Source organism: Rhinolophus ferrumequinum, chromosome X, assembly GCF_004115265.2.
Source record: "Rhinolophus ferrumequinum isolate MPI-CBG mRhiFer1 chromosome X, mRhiFer1_v1.p, whole genome shotgun sequence".
In the NCBI taxonomy this organism is placed as follows: Eukaryota; Metazoa; Chordata; class Mammalia; order Chiroptera; family Rhinolophidae; genus Rhinolophus; species Rhinolophus ferrumequinum.
The window spans coordinates 3,567,651-3,583,716 of NC_046284.1; positions in this window are offsets into that span (position 1 = coordinate 3,567,651).

Sequence of the window (16,066 nt, forward strand, 5' to 3'; positions counted from 1 at the left end):
GAAGTCATTCAGTCCCCCTCCTTGGCATTTGGAGTATAGACACTGAAGGGTAGGTACAGGGGTGAAGACCAGACCAGCAGGTCATAGAAGACACCACATGGCGTCCTGTGTCCACGTCTGTGTGCAGACATGTCTCCATTGGGAAAAGGACGGGGAGAAGCAGAAGGAGACAGGTGAAAGCTCAGGAGCTCCGAGACTCCAGGAACTGCCCATAATTTCTCATGCTCAGTGCTTTGCCTTCTCGGCAACTGTCATGCGGGGTCTCTGGTCCCGCTCCCCACATAAGAACACAGGACATGGTGAGGCCAAAAAGGAACACCAACGGAACCATAGGTAGGGGAGTCATCTCCACTGTATTCTCGCTGGCGGCTGGGTTGGAGACACAGGAAGCAGGCGCCACACTATCTGCAATCCATCGTCTGCTTCTCTGCCAACCAACAACCCCCTAGCATAGCCACGGCAGTTGTATTAGTGGCCAATGGCTAACCGGTAACAGCTGATGGCCATCAAATAACTGAGCCAGCACCTTTCCACGTGAGGCCGAGAGCCTGGAAACTGCTCTCTGGGACTCTGTCCCCACAGCGACTCTCCCCCCTTCTTCTGAGAAACGCTCCACCCTCTATCTTTAAATGAAACCTGTCATATTCCTACACACCCAGTACTACCACTGCCTCCCAAAACACACTTCCTGACCATAGCTCATCTACCCAGAGATGAGTCCAAGGCTGGCTGGCTGACCTAAACCTGGACCATGGAGTTCTACCCTTCGACTTTTCTAACTGGAGCTCAGCACAGGGATTCAGTCACCGGTTATAGAGGCAAGAGGTCCTGCTATCGTGTGAAGAGGGCCAGTCTGCAGTAGGAGACACTGAAGGTGACATGCAGAGACAAGCTGATTAGTGAGATGCCCCAGATTCAAGTCCTGGCAGTCAGTGTTCGAGGCCTTGGTGCCAGTGGTTCTCCAGGCTCAGCTGTATCCTTGCATCTCCTAAGGTTTGGTTGTTCAAGTCTACCTATTTTGCCTAAGCTACTTTTAATTGAATTGGGGTTGTTTTTGGTTTTTTCGGTCAATTTCTAACAAAGAGAGTCCTGAAGACTCTATCCTTGGGTTTTCATCCTCACATCTTATATAGCACTGTCAATGGGCCCGAGGGAGACACCAAGGCAACTCATTTTTTCATCATTTTCTTATTTGAATTCGCCACTGCATTTGACTATTGATGACTTGCTCTTTCTTGAAACAATTCTCTTACATTGAAGACTTGTCATTCTCCTTATTCTCCTCTTCTGGCTCTGGTTGATCCCCTCCCCAGGGAGACACCTCCTATAGGCAGACGTCTTTCTCATTCCCTAACTATTGCTTTTCTCTAAAGTTCTATACTAGGCAAACTCTACTCTCCCTGGATGAAATCACTCATCTCCAAGGCTTCAACCGCTATTTATGTGATGATGACACCCAACATTATTTTCAGGCCAGACCTCTCTGAACTTCAGACCCATGCATCCAGTTGCCAGTTCAACATCTCGGCCTGAATGGGTCACTGGCACCTCAAATGCAACACATCCAACATTGCACTTATTTTTCCTTTTCCTGCATTCCTCACCTTAATGAGTAGCACCCTCCGCCCCCATACCCCACAGAAACCTAAGCCAGAATGTTGGTCAACCTCCAAGGTTTCCCTTTCTCTCTGTCTCTCTCTCTCTGTCTCTCTCTCTCTAATATCCAACCACCATGTTCCATCAGTTCCACCTGCTGCTCTCTCTTGGTTTGTCAATTTTCTTCCTTTATTTGGTATCAATGGTAAGGGAGTTATCTGTTGTAAATTACATATTCAAAATGGTTCCCAAATGCTCCTTCTTACTCACAAAATTGTAGCAGTTTGTAATTGTCTCTCTGAGTTATTATCATGACTGGTCAAGCAAACATACTACACACACCTAACTCTTGAATAATCTCAGCCTCTCCACCCCTTCCATCTTCACCCTGGCCAGGCCCTAGCTTTTACCTGGGGGGAAGGGGTCCAAAGTGCTCCATGAGTGGAGAGGGACAGCGTCAAAAGCTAGGGCTCTTGGCCCCTTGCCTGCTTCAACCAGAGCAGTACTGAGTGATTCCTTGATTTATATATTGGGATCCAGGAAAATGTCAGTGGAATAGAAGGCTCCTACTGCTCAAAAAATAGACAGAAAGAAGGGAGGAGGTGAGGAAGGGAGGGAAAGAAAACAGAAAACCACTGAATTCAATGTTGCAACAGCTTCCTAACTCTTCTCCCTGCCTCTAGTCTCCATCTTTCCAATTAGCTTTTCGATGTTGTTGATGAATTTTGATTTATGCAAAAACGTTTTTTAAAACACAAATACATGAATATGGTTTTGCAGTAAACAGCCCAAACAATAAAGAAGTCTGCGACTATGGTCTGTCAGCCTCAGCACTAGTGACATTTTGCACTAAATTCTTCTGTGTTGTAGGAGCTGTCCCAGCCCTTGTACCGTGTTTAGCAATATCCCTGGCCTCTGTCCACTAACTGCCAGCAGCACTCTCCCAGTTGTGACAACTGAAAAACATCTGCAGACACTGGCAAATATCCACGGTGGGTAAAAACCTCCCCGTGTTGAGAGCCATTTCTAAAGGCTAAAAAGTGATACCCCCTTCGCCTGCATCACCCCAACTCCCCTCCTCTGAGATGACTGGCAGTTATCAGTTGACAACTCTCATTGCAGACCTTCTGGGTAGTTACATACACATGTATGTGCATGGCAAGGTGGTCTTTCCAAAATGCAGATTTTACCATATTACCCCTCTGATCCAATTTGTCCCAGTAGGAGGAAGTGCAAAATTCTTGGCTAGGCTATAAGGCTGTGCCTGCATGTGACACAATAACCATCTTGCAATCCAGGAGATGCTGTTGACAAACCTGGGATGATAGAGCGGAAGGAAAAGAAAGCCTCTGGGTCCCTGATGGTAACATTGAACCACTGAACCTAGCTGGGGACCACGTTCCTTTGGGCTTTTGTCATGTGAGATAATAAATCAATTAATCTTCATGTGCTCATGATCCTTACTTGGCTGTCCACTTACTTGCAATGGAAAGCATCCTAACTAATAGACACCATTTGCAGGAACACACTAGTACATACATGCCTTGCGCCTGCCGGATCCTCTGCCTGGAATGCATTCTCTACCATGTCTGCATGACAAATGCCTATACATCAAGTCCCATCTCAAGTGTCACCTTCTCCATGAAGCCTTTCTAACCATCAAACTACACCCAGAAATGGCAAGCATCCTTCCCTCATGAATCAATTTCTCTTGCTCATATTTGATTATAATTGCAGTTTATTTGGGTGTATCTCTCCCATTAGACTGTGAGCCCCTGGAGGGATGAGGCCATATCTGATTCATTTCTGAATGAACACGCACATCGGAAAGCTGGACACAAAGCGCAGATTTGGTAGATGTTTACTGAGTGGATGGATAATTAGATGGGTTAGTGAATAGAATGCCTAAGTAAATGAACTAACCAGATAGCCGGGGTAGGAGATGGTAACTACCCATTTCTCTGAATGCGCTGCTTCGGCCCATGCTGGGTGGGGCACTCAAAACTCAGGAAAGGGGAGTGTTCTACAGACAGGACCTCAGTCCATTTATGCCGCAGCCCTGCCAACATTGCCCGGCCAGACTTGGCCCCTACCCCCTTTTTCCTGACTACCAGGCTCTGACTTTGAAGTGAAGAAATAAAGTATAGCACTTAGTCTTTTGTTCCAGAGAGAAGTAATCACCTCCGGGTGCAGGAACCCAATGAGGTCATCTAGCGACTTGTTCCTGGAAGTGCCTAAAAGCTTCTTAGAAATGCAGAGTCTCAGGCCCCACCTCAGACTTTTGAATCGGAACCTGCGTTTTAGCGAGGTCCCCAGGTGATTCCTATGCACATAAGTGTGAGGAACACGGCAGTCCAGCTCTCGAGGGAAAAGTATGGCCTTCGCTCATGTACAAACAAGTGGGACTTCTATTGACCGAGACCTCTATGGAAAGCCATTCCATTTCGTAGCTTGTCCTCAGCACCACCTCAGATGTCTTTTTCAACTTGTCTGTTCCAGGTGTTTTTCATAGCTCACCTATGGCCGTGTTTGCCATGCTGCAACCTAGCTGTTAGGAAGCGCCTGCTAATGGCAGAGCCCAAAGGAGTGCTCCCAGCCAGCAGTCTCTCTCCCTGTGTCTGAACAAGTGCCCTGGGAAGGAGCAAAGACTGGCTGGGCCTAGGAAGGAGAGGCTAAGGACTGGCCTCCTAGAAACCCTGGGGAATAATAATACCACCAGGGACTGTTACTCAAAGTATTTCACAACTGCTGTGGCACAAGGTTCGACCAATCAGAATGGACCACAAAGCAGTGTGAAGCCACTGAATATCAGACTTCACCAGGAGTGCTATTTGCACAGCAATGACCACCATCCTCAGCCTGTTCACATATCTTCTTTCACTGGATCCCACAACATCCCACGAGGTAGAAGAGACCATGTTTTAACACTAAGTAGAGTCAGAAAGGTTATGTGACTTGCTTAAAATCACCACCTGGGAAGTGGTAGAGCTGGGATTTGAATCCATCTGTCTGCGTCTCATTCTGCATTTCCACTACCATGCCGTAATTCCTCTTCCCTTCCTTTGCTTGGACACGCACACATCCCATTCTCCTGGGATATGCTCTCAGCTTTCAGGGCAGGGTATCCGGCATGGTGACGAATTTGGGGAGCTGGAGAAGGGGCCAGGTGAGCCAAAAGTGTCTCCTCATCTCAGATACCAAACGGAAGAACTAGAAGAGACCTTCAAGGTAATGTAGCTCATTGTTCCCATTTTGTAACAAGGAGACTACTCCTGAGAGGAAAGAGACAGGCTGGGCATCATCTCTACAGAACCAAAAAGGCCTTTAAAAATCATTTAGTGTAACATCTTCCTCTGTCATTCCCATTTTATAAAGAAGAAAATGAAGTACCAGAGAGAACTCACCTGGCGGGTTAATGGCAGAGCTAGGGCTCCAATCTAGGTCTTCGGACAGACTCGGATATGTCTCATTCTAAAATTCCATCCTTGTCTCTTACACATTCCTTCTGTATAACAAAACAGGCGACTCCATCTATACTATAAGAAGCACCTTTCAAAGTATTTTCTCCTTGCTCAGCATTAATTGGAAGGGAAGACTGCTGGAACGCTCTTCACAGGAGGAGAAAAAGAAACAGAAACATACTTTGCAGAGCCTTCTACTTTCTAACATTTTGGGATTTTGAATCCACTCAACCCTGCCTCATTTTTATTCCTCATCTGGAATTTAACAAAGGGCACTTCACCTCGCAGTCAATGCCTTCATTTGATGCCACCTTGTGTACCAATCAGACTGTTCCATTTTGCTTTCCCGTGGAGGAATGCTGGCTTTTGGGCAATTTGCAGCTTTCTTCCATGATGAGTTTCCCATTCCACCTTTTCCATCCTGCTTTCATCCTCAGAGTGTAAGACCCACACCCAGGGCTGACCAACGGGAAAGAGAGGAGCGCAGGAGGGATATGATGCAAAACCCCAGCCAGGAGCCATGTCCACAGACCCCAATCTACACCATAGAACGAGAATTCTCAGACGGAGGGAGTGGCAGAAGCTCACAGTCAACTCCAGCCAACTGTACAGTGTGAATCTCCCTCTGGCTCTGGAGCCTGGAATCAGGTTCATGTGGCCTTGGAAGTAACACCCCAGTTCTGCCACTCACATTCACCTCATGCATAAAGAGTAAAAATACACATGGCATTGCCATGTTGGGACATGGAGATAGCGTAAGTGAAAAGACCGTGGTGAGTAGTATAAACGAGTCATCCTTCTGTGGGATGTACCTCCTGGTGTATGCGCGTAGCTGCTGGCAGGGTGGAGGATGGAATGGGGGCGAGGGCCAGTGAATCTCAGCCCTGCTCCGGGATGACACAGTCGAGGAGCAGTACCCGGAACACTCACCTACTGGGCCCTGCTGTTGTCCCCAGGGAACCACTCTTAGTCCTCTGAACCAGTCCTGCAGGGGGTGCATTTCTAGCATTCTGAAACAAACACATACTGGGGACATGGAGGGGGCCTTTCCCTTGCACAGGTTGAGAGGGCAAGTGACTTGCCTGAGCTTTTCCAGATCTCTCTGCAGGCTTCTTGTTCCAGGAATTCCCTACCACCACTCTCCCTTCCCCCAGTTAGGCAGGAAGGAAATAGCACAGGAGACAAGTGTTGATACAGAACAAAGTAGAAATGCTATAAATATTATCAACGTATCAATGTAAAAGATGAAGTATACATGGCAAAAGCTGGGAGCAAACCTGAAGGAAGGGGTAAGGGAGGATCATTTTCTAACACCCCTTCCCTCTAGATGAAAATTTATTTTCACTCATAATTTTAATAATGGCCAGAAAGGAAACACAAAGTGAAAATTTTCCTTTACTAAACTTCTACTAATAATCACAGTGCTGAAGCTGCATGTTATTGGGGGCTGCTATGTAAATGGGAATTTCCCAAATTAACTTCCACGTACAACACAATGTCTAGTAAAAGATAGGTAGCAAGAGGATGCTAATTTGAAAAAGCTAAAAAGAAATAAACTTTTTACATCATTGTTTCTTTGGAAATACTGATCCCTGAAGAGCCAAGTATGCACTACAATACATTTTCTTTCTTGTGTAACTTTTTGTTTTCTCCCGGTGTTTATAATTGCCTTTATCTTCCCCTCATTTTTAAAACTTATTTTCATCATATTCCCCCAAATTTCAAACTCTCTAGCATATTAGGTAGTCTAGCCAGTCCTGCTTTATTCCGAGGTCTCCCATGAACCCCAACCCCAGAATCAGAGGTCATCCTCCTGCTTCTATCTCAATTGGTTGGTCAATAGGCCAGATGCACAGTTTTCATTGTTGTACAACTTTAAGGTTTTCCTGGGTATGACCTGTTTACACTTTCTTGGTGTGGTCCCACATTTGGTGGAACACATCCTCAAGGAATTTCCCAATAAAGAGGTGTGTGAGAGCTCAATTTTATGAATTCTTGAGTCTGACTATGTTTTTTATTCCACTACCTTGTAGTTTCGTTTGGCATTGAATTATTGGTTTAAAGCATCATCTCATAATTATTTCAAGATATTGCTTTATTGTCTTCCACAATGCAAAGCTTTTTGATAAAAAAATCTAAGTGATGAGCTGTAACTTAAAATTAATGAGGAAAATAAAGCTAAAATTCCACACATACATTTATATTTGCCATCTGGGGAAAACCATGGGACTGCTAAAATATGAAACTTCAAATACCTTTCTTATTATATTAGAATGCAAAATCAAATGGGGATTTTTTTTTTACAATAGGAACATTAAATAAAATAATAAGAAAAAAATGTCTAAATCTTATTCCTTTGTCTGTGACCTGATTTTTACATTCTGAAAGAGTTTAGGATCTCCTCTTTCTCCTTAATGTTCTGAAATGGGCTTCTTTTCATTCCCTGGGAGGAGATACATTTTACCCTTTCAATTTAGAGACTCATGTCCTTTGGCTCTGGGAAAAATCTTTTGAATTATGTTTTATAATTTTCTGCCTCTACATCCTCTTCTTTTGTTATGCTAACCTTATTATTTGGATGACAAGTCTCCTGGATTGATTCTCTTATGTCCCTTTTTGTGTTTATCTGTTTTCTATCTTAGTGTTAGAGACATTCATCATGTGTTTGGGGATCCTTGATTTTCCATTCATATTTTAGTATGAAGCATTAACAATCTGGTTAGAAATAAAATCAACAAGGGTGGAGAAAGCCAAAAATGAATACAAACAGAAATGGAAAAACCTAACTATATTTCAAATGAATAACATAACCTCACTGAAGAGGGAAAAGAAGAACTAACCTAAACAAAGTTTAGACACAGCATTTTGACTATAGATCCTCAGGGATCTATAGGAATCTAAGCAAATATCAAACTACTTATTTTTTTTACAGTGGTATGATTTATTTCCAAAACTACTTTATGTGTTCTAAGACTGAGCACATAGTAAATATATTGTGGAAAATGGGAGCCACGATATTTATTGTTAAAGAAGGGAGTTGCAAATTTGGAAAGATGGTTAAATGAAACATGTGGTATTGGATTGGAATTGAAGGTATCAGTAGGGTTTTTAATACATGTCTGTATCTGTGTTTATTCTAGTGCCATCCTCTGAGAACTCCATCTATATTGGTTTCATACCATTGCTCATTAAAAATGGAGAAATGGCTAATTTCAGGACTGGAGCAAAGAAAATACAAATGAGCCTTAAACATCTTGGTGCACCAAAAAGTAAGGAAATGCTCAAAGAATGGTGGGGACATATCAAAAGGACACAGGAGCCAGTTTGAAGGGGCTTCTACTAGTCAAATCTGGGACAATTAGAGTATCAAAATAAATGATGAAAGTAACGTAATATAGCCCGCAGAATAAGTAAGGATTCATGAATCCATGGGGACACAAATAAATGTATAAATGGAGATGGAAATGCTGTTCCTTAAAGAATGCCAACTGATAAATGAGGAAGTAACACTGGAATTAGAAAATTGTCACTTGGCAACCACCATAGTAATGAGTGCTTCAAGCAAGAATCAATGGATGCTGAAACCAGTGGGTAAAAAGTCTGATGAGAAATAGGATATTTACCTGGTCTCAAAGTAGCTCCCCACAAGCTAGTTATTAATTACAAAGGAAAATGTTGTACCTTTATAGTGGACAGACTTGGCAAACACCTTCATTAGGTAATCAAACATTACCAGCAATAGGACAAATAGACATCATGTACCTGATGATAGGTTGCATTGAGAAGGATAAAACATCAGCTCTATAGTACGCTTGATAAAAATGCAGAACCCAAATATAGTCCTGAGGGAACATCACACAAGCTCAAAGTGAGGGATATTCATTCTACAAAATAAATAGCCTGCATGCTCCAAAAATGTCAAGGTCATGTCAAGAAAGAGAAAGACAGGGGAACTGATCCAAATTAAAAGACTGGATTGGATTCTGGACCAGAAAAAGAATTTATTTTTATTTTGCTATAAATATATTAGTGAGTCAATTGGTAAAGTCTGAATAAGGTTTATATATTAGATAATAGTATTATATCAATGTTAATTTCATGATTTTGATCATTATACTGTGCTTATATAAAAGAATGTCTTCATTCTCAGGAAACTGACACTGAGGCATTTAAGAATAAAGGGGCTTCATGCCTGCAACTTCTTCAAATGGTTTAAAAATCACACACACACACACACAGAAAAGATAGATAATTGATGATAGATAGAATGAGCCAAAGCAAATACGGTGAAATGTTAACAGTTTTGGGAATGTGAGTGAAGACTAACAGGAATTCTTTTAGTATTTTTGCAACTTTTCTGTAAATCTGATGTCATTTTAAAATAAACGTTTAAAAATCTTGGTTGGGAGATGGTAGGAGGGGCTTGTTGACTGGCAGGCTTCATTTTGGGATGATTGGGTGGTGAGCTGGTGAATATACTGGGAAACGCCAAAAAGTCAGAACGTGGGGTATTTTTTCTGCAGTTTGTCGATTTCTTTAGAGAAAAGTCCTGCAAGTTTTTGGTCAAAGGGTAGATACCTGAGTGCTGAGAATGAGTGAAGAAGTTGTTGGAGTGTCACAGGGTGATGGGCTTCAAATACTAGTACGTGTCTTTCCTGCGTAAGTTCTAGGCCAACTGAGAAAGGAAACAAAGGAGAAAAGCATGTGCACAGCAGAATGCCATCTTTGCACTCATCAAATTGGAATTACAATATGACATACATCGAGGCCAAGTTAGCTTCCTAATACTGAAGGCCGAATTAGAGAGGATTACCCTTGTCTATAGATGCTGGATCATCCCAGGCCTCCTCGTAAGAGCAGGGCCTGGTCTGCTGAGGTGGCTGCAGCGATTCACTGAGTAGCGTTCTCTGTGGGTAGACCCCTCCCAAGAAGGAGGGGAGTGGAAGGGGCCAGACTAACCCACCTTGTTTCTCCTTCTAAACTCAACAATTAGAGTTGTGGGAAGAGGACGAAGTATTTAGGACATTCCTTCTCCTGGAAAGCAGGAATGGAGAGTTACTTCTTATAGCGAGGGCTGAGCTCTTCTGTGTACAGGCTTTCAACACCCCACCTTCAGCCTCACTTTCCACATCTGCCTAGCACCAAAACGGGCATTTTTAACCCCGACACTGAAGGACAGGAAGAGAAGACCCCAACGAGTACAGAGAATGCCTGGGCAGAGAAGTGGGAGGAAGGCTTATTAAGACGAAGCTGTGCCACGTGACGCGCACAGGAGTCAAGTGCCAAGAAAGAAGGGGTTGTCAGCAATGTTATGTCACGGAGGGGCAGCAGGACACTCAGTACTGGAGGAAAGCCTTGGGATTGCCAGTCTAAGTTGGGTGTCAGTGATGTGTGGAGAGAGGTGAAGGCAGACACCCCAGGGCAAGCGGTCAAAAGGGATGGAACGTTCCCTTCCTTGTGCCTTCCTCCTGTACCCTCAAAAGCATCCTAGGGCCGGCCCGGTGGCTCAGGCGGTTAGAGCTCCATGCTCCTAACTCTGAAGGCTGCCGGTTTGATTCTCACATGGGCCAGTGGGCTCTCAACCACAAGGTTGCCAGTTCAATTCCTCAAGTCCCACCAAGGGATGGTGGGCTCCGCCCCCTGCAACTAAGATTGAACACGGCACCTTGAGCTGAGCTGCTGCTGAGCTCTCCCGATGGCTCAGTTGGTTGGAGCGCGGGCTCTCAACCACAAGGTTGCCGGTTCAACTCCCACAAGGGATGGTGGGCTGCGCCCCCTGCAACTAGCAACGGCAAGTGGACCTGGAGCTGAGCTGTACCCTCCACAACTAAGACTGAAAGGACAACAACCTGAAGCTGAACGGCACCCTCCACAACTAAGATTGAAGGGACAACTTCACTTGGAAAAAAAGTCCTGGCAGTACACACTGTTCCCCAATAAAGTCCTGTTCCCCTTCCCCCCACCACTCCCCCGCAAAAAAAAGCATCCTAGACGTGCCCTGCCTTCTCCCAGCAAAGGTACAGACTTTTTTTTATCCTGGCCACCTCACACTATGTGAGCTTTCCTCCCGTTTCTGGCTCTGTTCATGTGATGACACAGAGGAAGGATGTGGTAAGAGGCTGGCTCTTAGGTCAGTGCTGATCACATGCCAGTGGTGCCCAGGCAAAACTTTTTCCGTCCTGGTTGTTAACAAAAATTGACAACTGCTTCACCCAGGCCAGGCCAGGGTTTCCCCACTCCCAGAGAGTCGGGTTTGAGTTCATAAAGACCTGTGGTCCACCCACCTGACAGAAGCCATGGAGAAGCAGCATGGCAGACGGGAAAGGGCACTGGCTCTGAAATCAGATAGGGGTTCGAAACATACCTCTGCTATTTACCACACGAATGGCAATGGGCAACATACTTAATTTCTCTGAGCTTTAACTTCCTCAGCTCTCCAGTGGGAGCAACATCTATCCATTCACAAATATTTACTAAGTGACTAGAATTGTGACCAACACAGGCACGTCCTTCCTGAGCTGACATTCTAATAGGAAAGCAGACATTGCCAAAATGATCACAACGAATGTTAACTGCTAAGGGGATGCACAGAGAGGGGTCTTAAGCTTTTATACGGAGAATGGACTTACTAAGATACCTGGAGCTAACCAGGTAAAAATGGAGGGAAAGGGAGAGCATCCCAGGTGGGGAAAATCAGTGTGCAAAGACTCAGAAATAAGAGGGAGTATGATGTTTTGAAGGTGAAAACATTTAAGCATCATTGGAGAAGAGAGTGCAAAGGGGAGTGAGATGCAAGTGGAAAGACAGGAAGAGGATACATCTTAATGGGCCTGGAGATAAAAGATTTGGGACTTTTTAACCTTTGTACAGTAGAGAGAGCAAGGTCTGTTTTTTGTTTTTGTTTTTTTGGTCTTGTTTTGTTTTTCAATGCAGTGCTATTAAGAGTAATGCCATCAAAAAAGGCAGAGTAAGGAACATCAGAAACTCTTTCCTCCCTAAAATTCTCAAGAACACTAGCAGAAATGATCAGAATTAGCTTTTTTCAGAACTTTGGAAATGTACTGAAAGTTTTCAACAATTGGAGGAGTGCTGAGTCGAGAGAGGCTACATATGAGTTAACAACAGCACACTGCACGGCCTTTGAACTTGCCCTATTACCATACCCCTTTCCCACCTCCACGGTAGCCTTGAAAACTACCAGCCCACAATCCCAGTGAAACCAGAGCCTGGGAGGGGCAGAGAAGATGGGAGCTCTGTTCTGTACAGTAGCATTCTTGTATACTACTGAAATTAAAGAGATATTAACCTGACGGAGGCTGTTTTAGGTTAAAGTGTGAATTGTAATCCCCAGTGCAAAACGTAAGAAAATAACCCCAAATTATAGTAAAAGAGATAACAAGGGAGTTAAAACCATACACTGAAATTATTTAACATAAAAGAAGGCAGTAATGGAGGGCTAGATGCATATGAAACAGACAGCACAATGGCAGATGTAAATCCTACCTTAGCAGTTCTTACACTGAATGCGAATGGTTCAAACACTTAGAAGAAAGGCTTAGATCTGCAGAATGGCTAGAGAAACAGGATGCACCTATGTGCTGCTTATAACAGACACACTTTACATTCAAAACACAAATAGTTTTGAATGTAAAATAATAGTTTTGAGAGTAAAATAATGGAAAAAGATCTATCATGCAAACAGTAATCAACAGAAAGCTGGAGTGGCTATATTAATATCAGACAATATAGAAATGACAAAAAATTGTTACTAAAGATAAGGAAGGACACTTCATAATGAAAAAAGGCTCAATTCATCAAGAAGACAGAACGGTTAGAAATATATCTGCAGAGACTAAACTAGCCTCCCTAGTAAAAGCAAAAAAAAAAAATCTGAGGTACATGAAAATCACAAAACAGAAAACTACAAGATGTCCTCTCTGGAGTCTCTTTCAAAAAGGCACTAATCCCACTTATGAGGGCTCCACCTTCATGACTTAATCACCCTCAAAAGGCCCCGTGTTACAACACCATCGCATTGAGGGTAAGGATTTCAACATATGCATTTTGAGAGGAGGCAAATATTCAGTGTATAGAATGAAATGAAGCTAAAGCAGGGCTTACAGGCAAATTTATAGCTATACAAGTCTATATTTAAAAAATAAGAATGCAAAACAATAATCTAAATTTCCACTCTAGGAAACCATTAAAACAGCAAAGTTATCCCTAGTAAACTGAGGGAGGAAACAATAAAGATTAGATGAGAAATAAATGAAATAGAATATAAAAAACAAGAGACCTCAAAACTGGTTCTTTGAAAACACCAAAAATATTGACAAACATTTAAGTAAACAGGTGTGTGTGCGTGTGTGTGTGTGTGTGTGTGTGTGTGTGTGTGTGAGAGAGAGAGAGAGAGAGAGAGAGAGAGAGAGAGAGAGAGAGAGAGAGAGAGAGAGAGAGAGAGAGAATGAAAATTCAGGGAATATAAGTTTTATAACCTTCTAATGTGTATACTCAGAGACTCAGGACTACATTAAATTGATAAAGCAAGAACAGGCTGCCACAACAAAAGAGTAATCATGGATAGGAAAGATTCCTTGGAAATTAAAAAAAAAATAATTACATAAACAAACACAAGTTTATAATATAAAGTCAAAGAACAAAGAGCAAATACACAAAAAGCTAAAAAAACAAAAGAAAAAATTGAGACATGGAGAATCAATCCAGTAGAATCAAACAACTATTCAACGTTGTTTGAATAGTGATTCCTAAAAAAGCAGACAAATAGAGGTGATATAATAACTTTTAAAAAGCTAATTTCTCAGAAACAAAGACACAGATATTTAAGTTGAAAGGTCTCACCAGTTCAGAATAATTTAAACAAACAAAAAAAATCAACACTTATCCCAGAAAGAAAATTACGGGACTGGATGATTTTGAATTCTATCAAATATTTCAGAAAGCAATAACACCAATCTTACACAAACTCTCTCAGAAAATAGGAAGGAGGGAATACTTCTCAATTTGTTTTATGAGGCCAGAAGAACTCTAATACCAAATCAGGCAATAGTATTACAAGAAACTTGGATTCCCATCTCAACCATGATCACAGATGCAAAAATTCTTCAAGTATTAGCAAATCAAATTCAGCAATATACTAAAAGGATTTACACCGTGACCAAGTAAAGTTTATCACAGGAATACAGCGTTGGCTGAACATTTAAAAAGTCAACCAATTTAATTCACCGCCGTATTAACAGAATAAAGGAGAAAAAGCACATGATGAGTTTAATAAATGTAGATAAGGCATTTTACAAAATTCATCATCCATATATGGTAAAAATCTCTAGCGAACTATCACTAGAAGGGAACTTTCTCAATCTGATAAAAGGCATCGATGAAAAATCTACAGTGAAGAGATAGTGAAAACAAAAAATTTTAACAGCAAAAGCAAAACTAGGGAACGATTCTCCCCTAGTATTTGGAACAAAGCAACGATGCCCCCTCTACCATCATTTTACAACTTTTTACTAGAAATCCTAGATGATGCAATAGCGTAGAAAAAAATGTGAATAAAGATTAGAAAGAAGGGTCTTATAGTAATTTTTGCTCCAAAAGACACATTATATCTGATTGTCCAGCTAGATCTTATTTTTGGGGAAACACGGTAATTGTTCCCATAAAAAATCTTAAGGAATCTACCAATGAACTACTAGAACTATTAAATGAATTTAGCGAGTTTGGAGGATACAAGGTTGATGTACAAACTTCTAATCTATTTTTATATACTAGTTATATAAAATTTGAAAATACAAACCATTTTATCTATAATAGTATCAAAAACATAAAATCCTCAGACATAAATATAACAAGAGACATGTAAGACCTCCACAGTGAAAACTACAAAGCATGGCTAATAAAACTTAAAGACCTAAATAAACAGAGATACGTACCATGCTTATGGATCAGAAGACCCAATATTGTTAAAGTGCTGGTTGCCCCGAAACTGGTCTCCCTAATCAAATTAGAAAGCTTGTTCAGGAGAGGTCACCGAGTTTGTGGCCAAATTTGATACGGAGATTAGTATGCATCCCTATTACAGTGGAACCCACGTACTATTCTTTAATTTCCATTAGTCAGGCATCTAAGGAAAGAGAAGTCCAGACCTACTGTCCAAGACAATGGAAAAATGACCCCAAAGGCATTTCACAGGTCCCTAGGGCTGCCCCTCCCATCATAGGCCCCTAGTGTAAGGGCCTGGTGGGCAGAACGATTTCAGGACTGCTTCCTGTCCTCCTGTGCTGAGATCACCTGCCCCTGTGGAGGGTACAGGCAGCATACCTGAAGGATGGAGCCACCTGGACATGCAGGTGCATGACCCAGTGAATGCTTAGTGGAACCGGGCCATCCGCACAACTGCAGACCAGGAGGGCCACCCATGTGTGTGATTCCAGCCTGGGAGAGTGATAGGCCTGTCACTCAAATCCACGAGAGTGAGAGTGAACTGTGCCCAGCAAAGCTGTGTGGGCAGGGCTGCCCCAGTGTATCCAGAAGGCACCTTCACCCCAGTGGGCCTTAGGGTTTGGGACTTTCTTGGGACCTGTTTGATTTCACACATTCACAGCAGGAAAGCAATTTCTCCCAGAAAGAATCCTAACTTGAGTCTCACCCATATAACAGCTAGGTGATTTAGAAGAGACTTGCGGACTTCGTTTTTTGAGTTGGTAACATGTAAGGACATTCATTTTTATTTAAAAAAAAAAAGAGCATGGAGTCACAAAACCTGAGTTTCAATCCTGGCAGCACCACTCACTATGTGATTTTGGGCAACTGATTGAACCTCTGATTTCCAGGTTCCTCAACTTCAAGAAAATACCACCAACCTCCCAAGGCTGCAGTGATCCAAGGATGTACTGCTACAAAACAGCGAATCCAGTGCCTGGCATATATGATTTGCTTAGTACATGAGACTCCCTTTCTAACTTGCTGCCTGTGAGGCCTCCATAGCCTTC